Genomic DNA, 20,110 nt, shown 5'->3' with positions numbered 1-20,110 from the left:
GATATGGGGGAGAAATGATGGGTCCTCATATTCGCGGTTTAAAGGGATGCAGCCCCTGGCCCCTGGAGAGGTCAGGATTCGGGTTTTTTGTGTATGTTTTATTATGTTTGATATGATACTTCTAATGAAGGAAGGACGGCACAGACCCTGCAGTGGGTCTGTAGTGCTTTTTCCTGGCTCTCGTCACCTGGCAATAACCCGAAAGTGGTTTGAATCTAGTAGCGGGAAATGGCAAATACAGAAAAGAGATGGAGGAGCTCAGTTTCCTTGTTTAGTTTTTATTAATTTAAATTGAAGAATGGATAGTGGGGTTTCCAGCTGAGGTTACTGGCTGCTGCTGGGGCTGCCTGGAGATGGGCAGCCGCCCTAGGTTGTTGAAATGCGGAGGGACCTGCGGAACTCCTTGATGCAGGTCCCAGAAGGGTTGTTGGAGCCAATAAAGGGGAAGCGGTCCTTTTTGGGCTCAATAACACTACCATCTGTCAGGGTGCTTTGATTCTGTTTTCCTGCATAGCAGGGGGTTGGACTGGATGGTCCTTGTGGTCTCTTTCCAACTCTATTATTCTATGAATCCACTTCTTGTAAGGAACAAGTGATCTTGAGCCAAGAAATCTAGTCCCAAGGCTTTGGCATCTTAATCCAAGTGTCCTCATTGCAACTAATATGCAGAAGTAGCTTCCAGAATTCTGTTGCACTGCAATACCATTTCTGTAATGCTCTGAATGTCCTGAAGATTCTAGATTCCTCCTCACTAGATTGTCACTTTGTCATGGTGAGGGGGCTTGTGTGTTCCAGTGAGAGAAACTATGAGACCCTATGAGAGAAGCTGTTGGAGTTATGTACTCCTAGAGTGGTCTGCCATTGCTGTGGTGTCATAAGGGATGAGCCAGACAAAGAACTGGCTCCTCCCTTATGGCAGAGCAGGTGAATGATAACATGGTACATGTTACAATGACTGTGAAGGCGGAAGAAGGATGCAACAGATGAGAGCCTACCGGACATCATATTAACCATACCATTGGATCAAAACCTCTTTGTATGAAAACTGTGTGTTGATTGCTGTGTACTGATCCCCACACATCAAACAAATTCACACACAGGTATCTTCCAAGAAAAAGAAAACCAAAGGAAGTCCCATGGCTATCAGCAAGTGATGACGATCTACAAATGTCACTCCTGAGATGATTCCTTCAGTGCTGCCTTCGAAAAATCCTGAAAATCTCTTGGAAAGGCAGGCAGACAAATGTCAGCATTCTGGAAGAAGAAAAGACCACCAGCACTGAAGCAATGATTCTGTTCCATCAACTTTGCTGGACTGGCCACATTGTCCAAATGCTTGGTCAACATCTACCAAAGCTGTTATTTTACTCTCAGCTCAAGCACAGAAAATGGAATGTTGGTGGAGAGCAAAAGAGATTTAAAGATGGGCTTAAAGCTAACCTAAAAATGTGAAATAAACACTGAGAAGCCTTAGCCCTCAAGCATTGCAACTGGAGCTCAGCTGTTTCCAACTAGGGTGCTATGGATTTTGAAGAGGCACAAATAGAGGGCAAAAGGGAGCAAAGCCTTCCATCTGGAAATGTATGTCCTCACTGAAAAGTACCAGAATAGGTCTCTACAGTCACGGACCCACTGCCAAGGCTCTACCCATGGAAGACAATTATACTCGGCCAAGAGAGAATGCCTATGATGATGGTGGTGGTGGATTTTTAACTGGTTGATCAGCTGAACTCCAATACACTCAGTGATTGTTCTTCTTTATCATGGAGATAAGAGACTACTGGGATGTCTTTGGATTCTGTCCTGAGACTAGTGTTGTTCAACCTCTTTATGAACAGAGGGAATTTGCAATTGGCATTAAATGAGGAGAAGGCACAGTGGGTTAAACCACTGAGCTGCTCAACTTGCTGACCGAAAGGTCGGTGGTTCAAATCCGAAAGCAGGGTGAGCTCCAGCTGTTAGCCCAAACTTCTGACAACCTAGCAGTTCAAAAACATGCAAATGTGGGTAGATCAAAAGGTACTACTCTGGCGGGAAGGTAGCAGTGCTCCATGCAGTCATGCTGACCTTGGAGGTGTCTACGGACAATGGCGGCTCTTCGGCTTAGAAATGGAGATGAGCACCAACCTCCAGAGTTGGACACAACTGGACTTAATGTCAGGGGAAAACCTTTACCTTTACTAATATCCTAGAGTGCAGGATTGTTCTCTAGGAGAACTGAGCCATAATCATATCATGACTTCTGACAATGATAAACGTAGGGTACCACATTGGGCATAGACACCGAGAGAATACTGGGAAGCCCTGGCCCTCGAGCAGCTAAGTGGAGGTCAGCTGTTTCCAACAGTGCTGTGGAATTTGAAGAGGCACAAATTTAGGGCGAAAGGGAGAAATGTATCAAGGGGAAGGCATGTCAAGCCACCTCTTGTTGCGACCACCTTCCACCTGGAAATCGATGTCCTCACTGCAAAAGAACATGCGGATCAAGAATAGGTCTCTACAGTTAGCTATGGATCCACCACCAAGATCCTACATTTAGAATGCAATCATACTTGGCCACAAGTGATAGCCGATGATGATGATGATGATGATGATGATGATGACATTAGCCAGGAAAATGAAACACACAAATGGGGGGGGGGGGGGTTGACACCTGGCTTAAGAACTGTACCTGTGAAAAGGATTCATGCCAGTGTAATTCTATCAAGAGCATAGTACCTTCTTGAGAGATTGAAGGAATAGTTTCACTCCATTCTGTTTTGGTCAGACCTTACCTGAAATATTGTGTCCAGTTCTTGGTACCACAGGAATAGAATTATAGAATCATAGAATCCTAGAGTTGGAAGAGACCTCATCCAGTCCAACCCCCTGCCAAGAAGCAGGAAAATCGCATTCAAAGCACCCCCAACAGATGGCCATCCAGCCTCTGTTTAAAAGCCTCCAAAGAAGGAGCCTCCACCACACTCCGGGGCAGAGAGTTCCACTGCTGGAACTCTCTGGAAGGATATAGGCAACCTGGAACATGGCCAGAGGAGGTTGCCTGAGATGGTAAACAAATCTAGTGCAGAATGGCAACAATACTTTCTAATTCTCCCTTGATAGTTCTCCCAGCAGACACACAAATTTGGGAGAGAGGAATGTCCAAACAAGTGTCTACATTTCTGAAATGAGCACAAGCAGGATTTAGCCAATAGGTTGTGAATTCATATTACACATCCTTTAATGTGACCATTTGAAAAAAAAATCTGAATACAAATGATATGCCAATTTCCCCCTGGTTTTTTAAAGCATACAGGATGTCCATGAAATGAGCTTGAAGCTGGGAAAAAGAGAAGGTCCAAGAAGTGAACTAGTCAGATCTGTTCATTCCTCCTGTGGTCCATCCGCCATGTGCAGAATTTCTGGCTGTGTGCCCATTTCCCACAATGCTCCAACATGACAACCTGAAGAAGAATGCTCTGAGAGCAAGTCGGAGCAGAAGGGGACCTTTAAATTCTCCCTGCTGTCAGGCGTAGACAAAGACTTCTTCACCGTTCCAATTATTTTGCCACAATGCTTTATAATTCTCCCTTGATGTTTGCTTTGGGCTGTCACTTTTGAAAGGAATTTGTTGGCAACGCTGTTGGCTTTCAGATATTTGGTTAGGATATTACGGTGTTTCTCATATTTCATTCCTATTCCATAGGATGTGTGGATAATACAATAATCACAATAACAACAACACTTACTTACTTTTACTTATTTGCTTACTTACTTACTTACTTACTTAGGCGATCCCTCGTTGACCAAGTAAGATTGTCATCCAGGTTCGGTGTACCGGCGGTGGGTACGTAGGTGACTGTAGAGCCCTATTCTTGATCTGCATGTTCTCCCGCAGTGAGGGCATCGGTTTCCAGATGGAAGGCAGTCCTGGTCTGGGTTGGCTTCCTCTTGACACTTTTCTCTCTTTTGCCCTCCATTCGTGCCTATTCAAATTCTACAGCACTGCTGGTCAAAGCTGACTTCCATCTGGAGCACTCAAGGGCCAGGGCTTCCCAGTTCTCAGTGTCTATGCCACAGTGTCTATGCCACGGGATTATTTTATTTATTTATTTACAGCTTTTATATTCCGCCCTTCTCACCCTGCAGGGGACTCAGGGCGGATTACAGTGTACACATATATGGCAAACATTCAATGCCAATTTTTGACATACAAACATATACAGACATACACAGAGGCTATTTAACTTTTTCTGGCCTCCAGGGAAGCTGTCGCTTTCATCGTCCATCTGCGACGCTGATGAAGCACTTCGCATTCCCTTCATGCTTCCCCACTGGAATGCTTTGCTGGAGTCTTCTTTATGACCTCATAAATCAGTTAATTTAGCCTCCCCACACTTTAAGGTGGTACCTTATTTTCCTACTTGACAGATGCAACTGTCTTTCAGGTTGCAAAGGTTGACAACAGGCTACACACAATTGGTTGGAAACCCACTCCAACCCGGGCTGGCTCCGAACTCATGACCTTTTGGTCAGAGTGATCTTAATGCAGCTGACACTCAGCCAGCTGCGCCACAATGCTTCCAGACATTTCTTAATTTCTCTCCAAGTTGAAATTAACCAGTTGAGTTCTACCATCTTAAGACAATACTCTCTGGCGGTTTCCATGTCAGCAAGTGAATCCCCTTGGTTCAGCTGCACCTTCAACATCAAAACCCACAGGGGATTCTGTTTTGAATGCTAGGAATCAATACCTTGGATGACTCCTTCAAAATTCAGACTATTTTTTTTAAAAAAACAGGCATCATATTACATTCCTTGTCAGAACTGAGGATCTCTACAGAATCATTATTATCATCCTGCTCATCAGCTGCTCATGGGTTCATCAATCATACCCACAAAACCCTCTGTAAGATTCAATTTCCCAGTCACATCAAACCTCTGACATTAACAGACTTTTATTGCTTTCTCTGATTTCCCTTTGATTGTTCCAGCCAAAGATCGGTAGACCTTGTACATATACAACAACTTTCTGTCTCATGTTGACCTTTATGGCATTTTATTTATCACATCAGAAGCAAATTGAGAGTACAGTTATAATGTATAGAAAACCACAAAGTTAAAAACTTGGCATTATACTAAATTTCCTTTGGTTATTACCTACAAAGCCTTTAATGGTTCAGGCCCAGACTATTTGCAGAACCGCATCTCCGAATACAAATTGGCCCGAGCCTTGTGTTCTGTGGAGGAGGCCCTGTTCTCGGTCCCACCTCCGTCTCAAGCACAGCTGGTGGGAGCGAGAGACGATGCTGTGATCATGCCCCGCCTCCAGAACTCCCTCTTGAAATAACTAAAAACTTCTATCTCTCTCCTCACCTTCGAAAAATTACTAAAAACCTATCTAACGCACCCTGGCGTATGGAGAGGAGGATGACTAATATGCTTGACTTACACCCTTGCCTAGATATGTTAAATCTTGTCTAGAGACTGGAACTGACTTCAGCCTGTTGGTTGTGTCATATCATGTAATCTTTTTATAAGGTTTTAGCTATTGTTCTTATATGTTTTTATTTAGTGTTAAATTTATATAAAGCGCTATGTTTGTGATTTAAGTTTTCATTGTCGATTATTTTGTCTGTTATTAAATTTAAAGCTAGATTGCTTTTATATTGCTTGATGGGGTCTGTCCTGGTATAATTTGTTTGTATGTCTTTCCTTTTGGCATTGAATGTTTGCCATACATGCTGGAAACTGCCCTGTGTCCCTTTGGGGAGATAGGGCGGTCTACAAATAAAGTTTTATTATTATTTATTATTATAAGTATTAATGACTTTTGTGTTTAGGCTTGGGTCTCGTTTCCAAGACATCTTTTAATGTGTATGTGTTGTAGTAGAGTCTGTTGGCAACGCTGCAACTGGTAGTAGGAGTGGTAGAGGAGGGAAACGAGGCGCCCAGGTGTTAGAAGAGGAACAACAAAGGAAGAGGATCCGGGAGATACTTATGTCACCCACTGATGAAGAATCCTTTGAAGGTTTCTCCCAGAGTGAAATGAGTGAGGAGGAGGAAGGAGATACAGATGGTTTAGGGGAACTAGGAGGATTACTCGAGAGAAGGAGTCAGACGAGGAGCGTCAGAGAAAGAAGATCCGGGACATACTTACTGCTCCCACAGAGGAAGAGGATTTCATGGGTTTTTCTGGGAATGATGGGTCTGGGAGTGATGGGGATGAAGAGGAACCATTGGATCAGACCAAGGTACAGAAGGTTCAGAATGTATGTCCAATGCCCAGTGACACTTTTGCGGGGTTTTCTGTTGGCGGGGATTGGCAATCTGGTGATACTGTGGAATCATGGGGAGACCTAAGTCTTGACAAGAGGTGGAAGAGTTGGAGGGATGGGCGTGGCGTTCAGCTGTAGAGGCTAAGCCAGCTGATAGTGATGAGGATGGGGTGGAGGGCAGCTCATCATTGGATGATGAGCTGTAAGATAAATGAAGGCACTGGAATGATAGAACTTTGCAGAAGGCAAAATGTTGGTTTCGTGCCTTGGGTCTTGTCGCTGCCGCTTTCTTGTTGGGCTTGGGTCCTGGATCTGCAGGTTGCTGTTTGCTTCGTGTACTGACTGGCTTGGATTCTCGTAAGTGCGGATTTCCCCTCTCCTTGACTTCGGACTGTTTTTGATGACGACGCTGCCTTTTGGACTTTGAAACTTTCAACTGGGATTTCTTCGACTTTGGACTGCTTCTGGACAACCGCTTCTCTTCATGGCTCTTTGTTTGCTTGCTTTCTTTGAACTGTGTGATTTTGGTGTGTTTTGGAAGAACTCTTGTTTAATCCAGGTTTTTTGCCAGTTAAATCTGGTTTATTTTCTGAGTTTGTTTTTTAAGCTGCAAATTGCTACAAACTTTGAATTTTGACCAGAGGCACTGAAGCAAGTGTCTCTGAGTCCTGTTTACTTTGCTTTAATAAACTATTGTTTTGGACATACTCCTGTGTCTGACTCTTTAAGGCATCTGGGTTCCAACAGTATGTGTGTTTGTGTATGTGTATGTATATATACATATGCATACACACACACACACACACATGTATATACAGTTTTTCTAAAATGAATAAATAAATATCTGAAATCATGTCTGGTCCCAAGCACAGCATTCAGCAAAACCATATAGATGACTGCTAACTTAGAATGGAACGAGGAACAGGCTTTACACACACACACACACAGACACACACACAAACTTTCAAGTATGTCTTAAATCTCAATGATATAAATTTCACTCAGTTTTATAATTATGTTCATCTCAACAGATCTTTTTCTGCTTGTCAAAAGGGGGGAAAGTATATTAGCAAATCACAAGTTACCCAAAATGGGAGACACTGGAATTCTTTGCATCTCACTGGTGATGTAAGTCCAAAGAAAATATCTTTTTAATAAAAAATAATAGGGGCAACAGAAATGGACAGTGTGGATCTTAAATTGCGTAATGGCACATAGCATTGCAAAATTCACCCTACAGGTGCAGTTATGTCAGTGAAATAAAAGTCAGAAAGGTTTATTGCCTACTGGGTGAGGTTCTTAATGTGTGATAGCCTTGAAACAATATATACTAGTAAATGTGATGAAAAGTTATGAATGTTGTAAAGGAGCACTTAAGAGAGGAGGAAACCCCATTCTGTTACTGCAAAAAAAATAAGTATTTTAAAAACCAGAAGGCCAAAAAATGAATTCTAGTACAGGAGTGTTGTTGTTGTTCATTCGTTCAGTCGTCTCCGACTCTTCGTGACCTCATGGACCAGCCTACGCCAGAGCTCCCTGTCGGCCGTTACCACCCCCAGCTCCCTCAAGGTCAGTCCAGTCACTTCAAGGATGCCATCCATCCATCTTGCCCTTGGTCGGCCCCTCTTCCTTTTGCCTTCCACTTTCCCCAGCATAATTGTCTTCTCTAGGCTTTCCTGTCTCCTCATGATGTGGCCAAAGTACTTCAACTTTGTCTCTAGTATCCTTCCCTCCAGTGAGCAGTTGGGCTTTATTTCCTGGAGGATGGACTGGTTGGATCTTCTCGCAGTCCAAGGCACTCTCAGAACTTTCCTCCAACACCACAGCTCAAAAGCATCAATCTTCCATCGCTCAGCCTTCCCTAAGGTCCAGCTCTCACATCCGTAGGTTACTACAGGGAATACCATGGCTTTGACTAGGCGGATCTTTGTTGCCAGTCTGATGTCTCTACAGGAGTGTTACAACACGGTTATTATATTAATTGGGGACACACTTTTCCAAACATTCATTCTTAGTGTTTTACATTGAAATGGTAAATTATTGAGAGCAGGGTGTCTTAATCTTTTTCCACTCATGACCCTTTTCCACCTGAGAATGTTTTATGTGACACTGGGTATGTAATATACAAATCAAACATGTACTGATAATCTTAAATTTATTTTGAAACAATACTTTGGTATACATATAATTATACAATTTATTTAAGACTAGCTTAAGTATCCGGCAATGTCTAGGTTAGGTCTTTTGTAATGAAATTTATAAGAAATAATCATTCTTTGCATTTGGTTTTATTAATGCTGCCATTAGAAAATGCATAAAGATGTGGGGGAAGTATAATTCCAAAAATCACAGGTCAGTTCCCCCAAACTGCGGCAGTATTCAAAGCTGGCCATGTTGTGTATTAGGCCTGGGTAACAACGCAAAAATTTGTTTCTAAAATCGATTCGTTTTTGGGGGCGGGGGTTGCGTTTCGTTATTTAAAAGAATTACAAAATTTTCCTTTAAAAAAGTTCGGTATTTACGAAATTTCGTTATTATTAACTAATCGATTCGTTAAGATGGCGGACCCCCCCCGCGCATGCGCAAATCACTTCCAAAACTTTGTTATTGATGCGGGGTCGATTCGTTAAGGTAATAACGAATCGATTCGTTAAAATTGCGGACGCGATTGCGCAATGCTAAATGCTAAATGCTCTATAAACAAAATCATTTCATAAAATAAATCAAAAAAATAATCAAATAGAACAAGAATATTTTTGGAATATTTTTTGAAGAATAAAAGAAATATATTTTTCAGAAATATTTAAAAATGGAAAATTAACAAAACGCTTGCCCTGTTGTGGAGCGAACACAGCCACAGGACAGGGACAAACGCACACGCAGGCACACAAGTTTCTTTTCTTTTTTTAGAATATTTTTTGAATTTTTTGAAGAATAAAAGAAATATATTTTTCAGAAATATTTAAAAATGGAAAATTAACAAAACGCTTGCCCTGCCCTGTTGTGGGGTGAAAACAGGGCAAAGCCTCCCCGCTGCTCCCAGCAATGAATGAATGAATGAATGCAAGCACAAGCAATGAATGAATGAATGCAAGCAAGCAATGAATGAATGAATGAATGAATGAATGCAAGCAAGCAGCCAAGAGCCAACCAAGCCTCCCTCCCGCACCTCCCGTCTCCTTCGCAATGAGCAATGCGGCCACGCGGAGCCGCTTTTAAAGGGCAGCCCGCCCAATCACAATGAGCCACGGTGCTTGGGAGCGCCGGATTGGCTCCCGGCGCACCCAGCATTCTCCATCCCTAAAACGTCATTTCCGAAACGGGCGGAAGCTCGTAAAAAAGATGGAGGATGCCGTTTCGATATTTAAAAACACTTCCGGGTTTGAAAATAAGTTTTGTAATCATTTTGTAATTGTTAAAAATAACGAATATTTAACGAATTACAAAATTAACGAACGAAACCGCCCAGGCCTATTGTGTATGTGTGCTTTGTGGGGGTGAGGGAGTGTTGGGCATAATTTTCAGTTAAAGGTCACCTCCTCAACTGAAAAAAAATTAAGAGTTCATGAATGGAGGGAGGGGCCTGGTGGAACAAGGAAAGTAGAATTTCGGAGTTACACTTTCCCCAGCTTACCTGTCTGAACGTATCTCTCCTTATGAATCATCTAGGAATTTAGGATCGTCTGGGGAGGTCCTGCTCTCAATCCTGCCTTCCTCGCAAGTGCACCCTCAGCTGTGGAACTCCCTCCCTAGGGATATTAGATCGGCCCCCTCCCTCCTGAACTTCAGAAAAAAAGAGTTAAAACTTGGATTTTTGAACAAGCGCTTGGAAATGCAGCGGCATAGATAATAAATAGGAAGAATGAACACGAAAATGGCTAGACGATGCTGCTGGATAATGATTTAACCGGACAACACTGGTAATTATATGTTTTTAATTGTTTTATATGGTTTGTATAATATTAGGTTGAATGTTTTTAACAGTATTTTTATGAATGTATGGTATCAAATTCTGCCAATTCTGCCAATTCTGTAAGCCACCTTGAGTCGCCGTAAGGCTGAGAAAGGCGGGCTACAAATATAAATAATTAATTTCCCTCCCATTGCAGTCAATAGGAAGAGAATAGAAAAACTGACCCCAGCCCATGTCATGATCCCCACTGATTCATGGGGTTTAAGGGTTCTAACCTCCCCCCCCCCCCCGAAAGGGTTCTAAATAGTAATGTGTTGTCAAAGGTTTCATGACCAGAATCACTGGGTTGTTGTAGGTTTTTCGGGCTGTATGGCCATGTTCTAAAAGCATTCTCTCCTGATGTTTCGCCTGCATCTGAGGTAGTGAGGTCTAAATAGTAATATGGTGAATCTCTCGCTTTAGGGAGAGCTATTTCCTCTGGACTCCACAGTGTTTCCCTTGGCCACACAGTTTGTCCTGGGTTGCATTCAACTTGCCTGGTGCTTTTTCAATTGCCAGTGTTGACATAGATCCAATTACTAGTCCAAGTAGATTCTTTACATCGAAAAAGTGGGACCATCATCTCTGACTTCCTTCAGAAGCTGACTTGGGCCATTTTCAAAGCCCAGGTGATTGTTCAAGCACCTGTTCTTTCCTCATCTTGCCACAAATGCAAGCGGATTTGTTGTGTCAGCACTCTCCTGGTTCACAATATCCTCCTCCTCCTCCTCCTCCTCCTCCTCCTCCGTGAAAAGAGATTTTCACAAGGGTATTTCCTTCATCCCTGACCATCCAACGTACAAATGCATCTGGTTGATTTATTGTGTATTTTCTCCTCCTTCTCTTTTCCATTCTACATTTCCCTTTCAGCAGCTCTGCTTCTCAAGAAGACAACAATCGTGATCTCGGATGTGAGGAGCTTTGCAGGAAGCCCTCCTGGATCGAGGGACTGCTGATGCCTTTACTGATATATCCCAATGCCAGAGCAATTTCTTTAAGTGCCACCTAGCCCTGATCCATGTAATGGGCTCCCGTAATTATAGATGACATAGTGTTCATGATTCAGTTTTGAGATGCTAAGAGGAAAGAGGGCAGAGAAGGAAGAGGGGAAAATTTTAATAGCCATACTCTGTCATCAATGGGTATTGAACGGTTTATAGAGCTAATGGGATGTGAGTTGTTATTTTGTCTTCCTTCCTTCCCTTCCTCCCCCCCCCCCAATCCTTATGTCTGTCACTAAGTTAATTAAGAGTAAAGCTAGCATACTTTTAATAAGAGCATCAAAGCTTCAACAATAATATTAAAATGTAAAAAAAAAAATCCCAGCAAAATCAGTGCCATGTGAAATATTGGTTATCAGTGGGGAAACAACTTTGACATCTCCTGGCAGAGACATTAGATTGTGGGAATCCTGCACTGAATGCCACAACAAGTACCTAAGAAGCTGGGGGCATACGAGGGTTGAATGAAAAGTAATGCCTCCACCTTCGTAACTCCTCAACAGATGGCAGTACTGGTATGCAGCAGTTACTGGCTTGTTCAGTAGACTCTCCTCTGTTATTAATTTTATTTATTATTATTAACTTTATTTGTACCCTGCTACCATCTCCCCAAGGGACTTGGTGCGGCTTACATGAGGCCGAGCCCAAACACAACAATACAGCATAATCACAACAATACAAGCAATTAAAAAATAAAATAAAAATACATCAACATATAACATTATCAATAAGACAACATGCAATTGAAACTATGGGAAGGCCAAATGTAAAAATTAAAACTGGAAATAGAGCTGAACATGGACAAGAAGGTGATAGTGGCATTTGTGGAAAGACATATGAGCAGACCTAAAAAATGTAAAGTGCTTTAGAGGAACAAAGTGCTATGGGATCGTTAATCCGGGAAGGCACATTGGAACAACCACGTCTTCAAGCTCCTCCTGAAAACTGCCAGGGTTGGGGACTGCCTGATGTCCTTAGGGAGTGAGTTCCAGAGTTGAGGGGCCACCACCGAAAACAGTTCCATTTTGGCAGGAAGCCTTAGCATTGAACGGTTGTGTTGTTAAAGTGCAAAGTATGGAACCCTGCACAGACAGTCAATCAGTGCGACTTAAGCAATGTGCAGTCATTGAATTCTTGACAGCAGAAGGTGTCACCCCAAAGGAGATTCAGAAATAATGCAAGCTGTTTATGGTGATTGTGTATATGTGAGTACTGTGCATTGTTGGATGAGTAAGTTTAAATATGTTGAGGTGGGAACATCTGACTTACATGACAAACAAAGAGTTGGACATCCTGTGACAGCAAGTACCGAGTTTCACAAGCAAAAGGTTGACAGATTGATTCAGGACAACCGTCATATCACTCAGAGAGAAATTTCAAACATAATCGGCATTTCACAAGAATGTGTGGGTCACATTATTGCTTTGCTTGGCTATTGGAAGATCTGTGCACAATGGGTACCCAGGATGAGAGAACTGTGAGATGCTGGTTGCAGAAACAGAGTGTCAACTTCCGTGATGGCTTCAGAAAACTTGTTCATCATTGCCAGAAATGTATCAAATTGTCTGATGATTATGTGAAAAGGTGAATAGTGGTAGTTAAAGAGCACATTCTAAGGATTATTTCTGCATTTGATTTATTAAAATATTCCCATCCAAACCCAAGTAACGAAGGTGGAGGCATTACTTTTCATTCAGCCCTCGAAGTAAGATAGCAGATTACCAGTTGTCTTCTCTGGAGCTGCGGTAGAAGATAAACCTCTGTTTCGGCAAACATTCTTTAACTCACGAAATCTTTTTTCTTGACACAAGAAAATCTGAGGCAGTATTGTTTGGCATCTTTTTTTTATTTGCATCCAGCAACCCAAGCTGTTCAAAAAGAGGAGCTGGAGTTTAAAAGGCATAAGTGCCAGAAGACAAGCCCATGAACAATCAGAGAAGTTGATAAGATCGACAAAAAATGATGCACTTACCAGGTTTTAATGAAGATAACTTTTTTGATGAGTACCTCTGTTTCACATTCCTGCCTGCTGGTCATATTTGACCCTTTGGAAACTCTCCTTTTGGTTCATCTGGTTTCATAAGTAAAAAATAATCTCTTCTACAAAAACTTTGGCAAGAATCTAAAAGGGAATTATTCAAGTCTCTAAATAATTTCTAGTGAAAAGAGACCTTTCTCTAGGATGAGATAATTGTGCTACTTTAAAACCTTAAAACTAATAATCCTTTTTAAAAAACGGGACACTGGAAAATAAACTACGTGAAGGGTTGAAAGTGCTGTTTCCAGAGTTGTTATCTTCTAGTCAAAACAGAACTGTTGCAAGAAGAAAGTTTTGACCTTGCTTGCCGGATTTACTTATCAAATTGCGTGGCGACTACTACTTAGCAACTATCAGTATACTAGCTGAAATACTTATCTGGTCTATTGGAAAAGACATACTAAAGTGTTTGATTGGATTATTACATCTTATTAAGGTAAAGGTTTCTGCCTGACATTAAGTCCAGTCGTGTCTGACTCTGGGGGTTGGTGCTCATCTCCATTTCTATTCCGAAGAGCCAGCATTGTCTGTAGACACTTCCAAGGTCATGTGGCCAGCATTACTGCATGGAGCGCCATTACCTTCCTGACGGAGTGGTTGTAACGTCTTAGGAGAGGGGAGGGACGATTTATTATTTATTACTCTTAATGGTGCCACCAATGTGTGATGTGAGGTATTATTGGGAGATATGGCACACTGGACGCAGAATTAATGGAGGTGAGGCAGTCTTCAAACAAAAGTTAACAAGTTTATTGAGCACAAAGCGTGTGGTTGCAAGTTGTAACTTTTCTTATAGAACTCAGAATAATGCTTGGTTAGATGAATGTTACACTCTTTCAGGTTATACAATATCTTCTTGACATAGAGCACTTGCTTCGGACAAAGTATCAATACAGGGATATTTCCCTTATTTGATCCTTCCTAGATCAAATTCTAAATAAGCTATTCTTTAGCCTTTCTTTAGACTAACGGAATATTGGTTATGTTTCCCTTATCAGACTCTCTGGCTAAGAAACTTCCAGTAGCTTAATCTGGCTTTCCAAAGCCTCGAAACTTTGCTTCACAATTCACTCTTTTACAGCTATAACCTCCTAATCTTTCCTCTACCAATTCCTCACCCTCCAATCTTAACTCCTGACTGCTCACTCCTCTAACCCTAAACCCTAACTCTGACTGTTCTCTCCTCTGAACCTAAACTCTAACTCTGACTATTCACTCCTCTGAACCTAAACTCTAACTCTGACTGAACTTAAACTGTCGTTTTTCAAACTCTCCTATTGTTTCTATACTCCCTTCACTGGCTCTCAAATAATCAGCCACTGGAATCGGCTCTGCTGCAGGGCTTGTTCCTCGTTTGCATGGTCTCTTCTGGCTGTACACTTCTGACTTTATATTTGGAACACCATCTTCAGCAATAAATCTATAGGGTTGTTCTTCTGCTCTTTGTTCCTGTTGAATTTCTCTGACTCCTCCTGTCTCCTTAATAAGCTCAGCAACCGTAGCGCTGGATTCTGGATTTTCATCTCCATCCTGTTGTATGGCAAAACACATGGCTTTTTGATCAGGGCTTTTGTTGTTATATTTTTCCTCCTCACACGTCATTCTCCAGTTTTCAATCTTTTTAGCCAGATCATTTCCAATTAAACATCTGTATGGTATGTCTGGACTGACTGCAAAATCCCACATACCCTTCCAACCTCCATATTCTATTGGCAAAGACACTACTGTTGTTGGTATTGTAGGTCCCAAGCCTTTTAATCTTATTTCAGAGGTAGGATGCTGAAATTTCTGAGGTATTATATCTGCATGTATAATACACACTTCGGACCCTGTGTCCCGTAATCCTCTCATGTCTTTGTTGTCAATGGAAATGGATTCTAAGTAATCCTCCGTTGGGGTGTTTGACAAAATGAACAAACACTGTTTCTCTTGAGGCTCTGTTTCTGAACTCTCCTTTGACACATTATTTGGTTCTGTCTTCTTTGTTTCTTTTACTTTATTAACAAAGAGGGTTGTTTTCTCTTTTCTTAAAAGGGGACATTGATACCTTATATGATCCCACTTTCCACACTGAAAACACCTCATTTTTCCCTCAGGAGCAGTTTGACTTGTTACACTCTGCCTCCTCCAGGAGGGGTTTTCTATTGCAGAACCTTTTTCTTGCTGTGGGCGCGTTTGATGTTGGTAAAATGGCTGCCTGTTTGTTCTTTTATCACTTGGCAGATCTTCCCTTTTGAATCCTTCTTTTAGGGTAATTATTTGATCTACCATAACCGCTGCCTCTACTATAGTGGATGGTTTTCGATCCTGTATCAGCCAGCGAAAATTGGAAGGTACCAATTGGAAGAATTGTTCCAATTTTAAAAGTTCTCTCAGCTGTTGGTAATTTTCCACCTCAGACGTCCTTAGCCAACTATCGAACAGTTGAGACAATCTAGAGGCCACTTGAGCGAAACTTTGGTTCTTATCTCTTTTTAGGGTCCTGAACTTGAATCTGTAAAATTCAGGAGTTAATTGAAATTCCTGTTGAATTTGTTTCTTAAATAAATCATAATCCCCATAGGACTCCTCAGGCATTTCTCCATAAATTTGTAAGAGCTTTCCACTTATCTGAGGCCTTAGGTATGTCATCCATTTTTCCTTAGCAACCCCAAAATCCCTACAACATCGTTCAAATGAGATTAAAAATTTCTCTATATCATCATCCTTAGTAAATTTAGGAAATCTCTTTATCATATCTGGGGTATCCACTCCAGAGCTCCCTTCTTGGATGTTACCGGATGTTTGAGACAAAGCTAATTTTTGCTTTTGCAGTTCAAATTCCATTCTCCTCAATTCTATCTCCTGTTCTCTCTCTTTTTGTCTTTCTTTTGCCTCTATTTCTAATCGTTTTATCTCTAGTTTGTACTTATAAGCCATTTCTGACACAGGCACTGGCTCTGTTTCTGCTTCAGAGCCCGAACTTTCTTCTTGGTCTCCCTCTGTTTCCTCAACAACCTTTTTTTGTCGTCTGGTAGCCATATTTCAATGACTTTTACCTCACAATTTATTCTTAAAGTAGTCTTAAGGCACTTGATCAGTTGTTAAACGGATCCCACCGCTGCCACCAATTTGTAACGTCTTAGGAGAGGGGAGGGATGATTTATTATTTATTACTCTTAATGGTGCCACCAATGTGTGATGTGAGGTATTATTGGGAGATATGGCACACTGGACGCAGAATTAATGGAGGTGAGGCAGTCTTCAAACAAAAGTTAACAAGTTTATTGAGCACAAAGCGTGTGGTTGCAAGTTGTAACTTTTCTTATAGAACTCAGAATAATGCTTGGTTAGATGAATGTTACACTCTTTCAGGTTATACAATATCTTCTTGACATAGAGCACTTGCTTCGGACAAAGTATCAATACAGGGATATTTCCCTTATTTGATCCTTCCTAGATCAAATTCTAAATAAGCTATTCTTTAGCCTTTCTTTAGACTAACGGAATATTGGTTATGTTTCCCTTATCAGACTCTCTGGCTAAGAAACTTCCAGTAGCTTAATCTGGCTTTCCAAAGCCTCGAAACTTTGCTTCACAATTCACTCTTTTACAGCTATAACCTCCTAATCTTTCCTCTACCAATTCCTCACCCTCCAATCTTAACTCCTGACTGCTCACTCCTCTAACCCTAAACCCTAACTCTGACTATTCTCTCCTCTGAACCTAAACTCTAACTCTGACTGTTCACTCCTCTGAACCTAAACTCTAACTCTGACTGAACTTAAACTGTCGTTTTTCAAACTCTCCCCTCTAAGCTCCTCCCACTTCTCTACAGCATCGTCTCCATGGTAACGCACTCCTCTCAGCTAGGCCGCTCCAGCATTAGTGCAACCAATCCAAACACAAATACAGTTAAAGTCATACAATTTATAATCAACTTCTTTACAGTGGTACCTATTGATCTACTCACATTTGCATGTTTTGGAACTGCTAGGTTGGCTGGAGCTGCTGGAGCTGCTAGCGGAAGCTCACACCGCTCCCCGGATTTGAACCTGCGACCTTTTGGTCAACAAGTTTATACTTCCTTCTTTGCCGCCAGTGGGTTAAACCACTGAGTTGCTAAACTATTATTACATCTTATTAGGACTATTGTAAAGGACACACTAAAGAGACTCCTGGTGTTTGACTGGATTGCTACAGCCTAAGATGATGTCGAAACAAACAATACATCATGCCTCTGAAGATACACCTAGATCATCAGAGCTAACACGATTTTTGAAGAAATGAAATTTATAAGAAGAAATGAAACTCTGTCAGAAATATTAAAAAATACACTAGGTATTTTTAATTACAAAAATGTGAGTCAAGCACTGAAAGGGTTAAATGGATGCAATGACTCAGCAAAAGCTGCAGTTCAATATAAGAAGGTGTGCCTGTAGCTTAGTACGTCTCAGTGTTAGTTGCCCTCAGTTTGAAGAGGCTTCAGTATGAGAGAAGGTAGGCCTCAGAGATAGTAGGCCTCAGTATGTGAGAAGCCTGGTGTGAGAAGGCTTCAGTGAGAGAAGCCTCAGGTTGAAGGCCTCATCTGTAAAGCTCTAGTGTGAAGGCTGCCGTGTGTAAAAGGCTACTGTGTGAAGCTCCTGTGTAAGTTTCATTTATAGAAGAGTTTATAGAAGAGGCTCTGTGAGAACAAAGCTTTTTGTCTGCATAAGAAAGAAGCCCAGCGTGGAAGCAAAGAAGGAAGCATAAAGACCTTTATTTGTGTTATGGAAATTTTGTTCTTGTAAATAGTGCAATTATATTATTTTGCTATAAAGAAAAGCCTCCTAAGGAAGAGATAACATTGGTCTATGTGTTTTTATTCTTTTTACTACTTTTGGCTACTGGTGCTGGGTCATGCTGCCACTAATAAGTTACTTTGCTGTGCATTTATGGGGAGAGTCTTTTGTTAATAAGCCCACTTGTCAACATCCTCTCTGAATTTAAGTACTTAAGAGATTGTATAGAAGATGAAATGAGAGGAGAATGAAACAATGAGAAAGCTGATCAGTTGAATCCCAGAATCCAGGAACTAGAATATTATCCAGATAAGATGAAGCAAAACAATGAGAAAACCTTGGATGCACTGGCTTTAATTGATCTTTGGCAGAGAGAGAATACTATTATAATCAGAGGTATTAAGGAAAAACAGAATGAAGATATCTGGGATAAAATGATTGATACCATTGCTGATTTTCAAAGAATTCCCTGCAAAGAGCTCAGTGGAGATATGGATAAGTCCTTTCATTGATAATCTTATATCAAAAGGCAAAAAACCTTCCCAGAGATGTGGTGATTATCTTAGCAAGTTCCTACCTACAAGATGTACTTTTACAACAGCATTACCAAAACAACTTGATATTTGAGGGTCAAAAGGTGTTATTATTTAAGGTCATATCTCCTAGAATCCTTAAGAAAAGAAAAACTATATATTCTTACCCCACAAAAATTGAAAATGAAAGGAATTACATACCAATGGGAGAAGTTGGAAGGCCTGTTGTTTACATTTAACCAAAAGAGATACAGAATAAACACAGTTCAGAAAGCCATGGAAAGCCAGGGGGGTTAAACTGAAGATGAAAAAGATATGAACTTTGATCTAACTATGCATCAATGCTGGATTTTAAAGCACTGTCTTGGAATTTAGCGGGTTTGAATAGCCAACATAAAAGAAGATGTGTTTCACTACTCAGGAAAAATGCGTAATGATCTTATCATTTTGCAAGAAACTCATATCAAGAAGGACAAGAGATTGTTCATAAATTCTAATTTGGGCCCTCACTTTGCAGCTTCAATGAATAAGAAAAAAAGAGGTGTGATAATCTATGTAAACAAGAAACATCAGGCCAAAAAAGTATTTCCAGACGAGAATGGACAATTTATAGGAGCTGAGATACTACTTCAGGGGATCAACACTCTGGGTCTCTATGCCCCAACAGGTGCCAAATCAAAAATAATCAGAAGAGGGGTATAAATAATAATAATAATAATAATAATAATAATAATAATAATAATAGTTACCCACCTTGAGGCAGAGTACAACACAGTTAAAACAGTCGCAACACTATTAGAATGCATATTACAAAATCATCATAGGCTATCACTCACGTATGGCCAAGTATGATTGTCTTCCCAAGTTAGAATCATAATGGCGGATTAGAATGACTGAATCCATATGTACCACCCATGGGCAAGTCTGTAGCGAGGAGCTAAATACACACAAGACCAACATTAATAAAATGCAGGTCAAAATTTACAGTTTAAAATTGACTGAGTAGGCCTGCTGGAAAACACAGGTCTTCTGACAGATGATTTAGCGGTTGAGTCTTCTCTGGGCAGATGATGAAAAGGTTCTCTGGGTGATGGTTGCCAGTCAGGTTCTGGCTAGCTGAAGTAAACATCTCTCAGAAGACCTCAGTGTCTGGGGTGGATTGTATGGGACAAGGCATCAGTAATACAATTTGTAGGTGGGCAAAGTCACAATCAAATGGAAAGTGGCCACAAACAACAGAGATGCAGTGCTCTTTGCAAACCAAGTTCAGAAGAAATAACATCAACAAACAATGGGGGGTTCCTGGAACATCTGGTTCTGCTTTGGAAACAAGAGCACACTCAGAAAACAGCTTCACAGAACGAGGATATCAGCAGGATTTTTACTGTTCTCTTCTGTCAAGTGCCACAACTGTTAACATACTGGAGTTCCAGCAAGCCAGTGAGAAGGTAGAGTTAAGCAGAGACCCCTTTTAAGTACATCAAGTAGGAGGAAAGCAAAGGATGTCTCTCTCCATATTACCAGTATGTCTCCTTCTGTATGTTAGGATGGTCCTGCCAGCTGCTCTTG

The sequence above is a fragment of the Anolis sagrei genome, chromosome X (assembly GCF_037176765.1).
Source record: "Anolis sagrei isolate rAnoSag1 chromosome X, rAnoSag1.mat, whole genome shotgun sequence".
NCBI classification, from domain to species: domain Eukaryota; kingdom Metazoa; phylum Chordata; class Lepidosauria; order Squamata; family Dactyloidae; genus Anolis; species Anolis sagrei.
Note: the sequence above shows the minus strand (reverse complement) of the source record.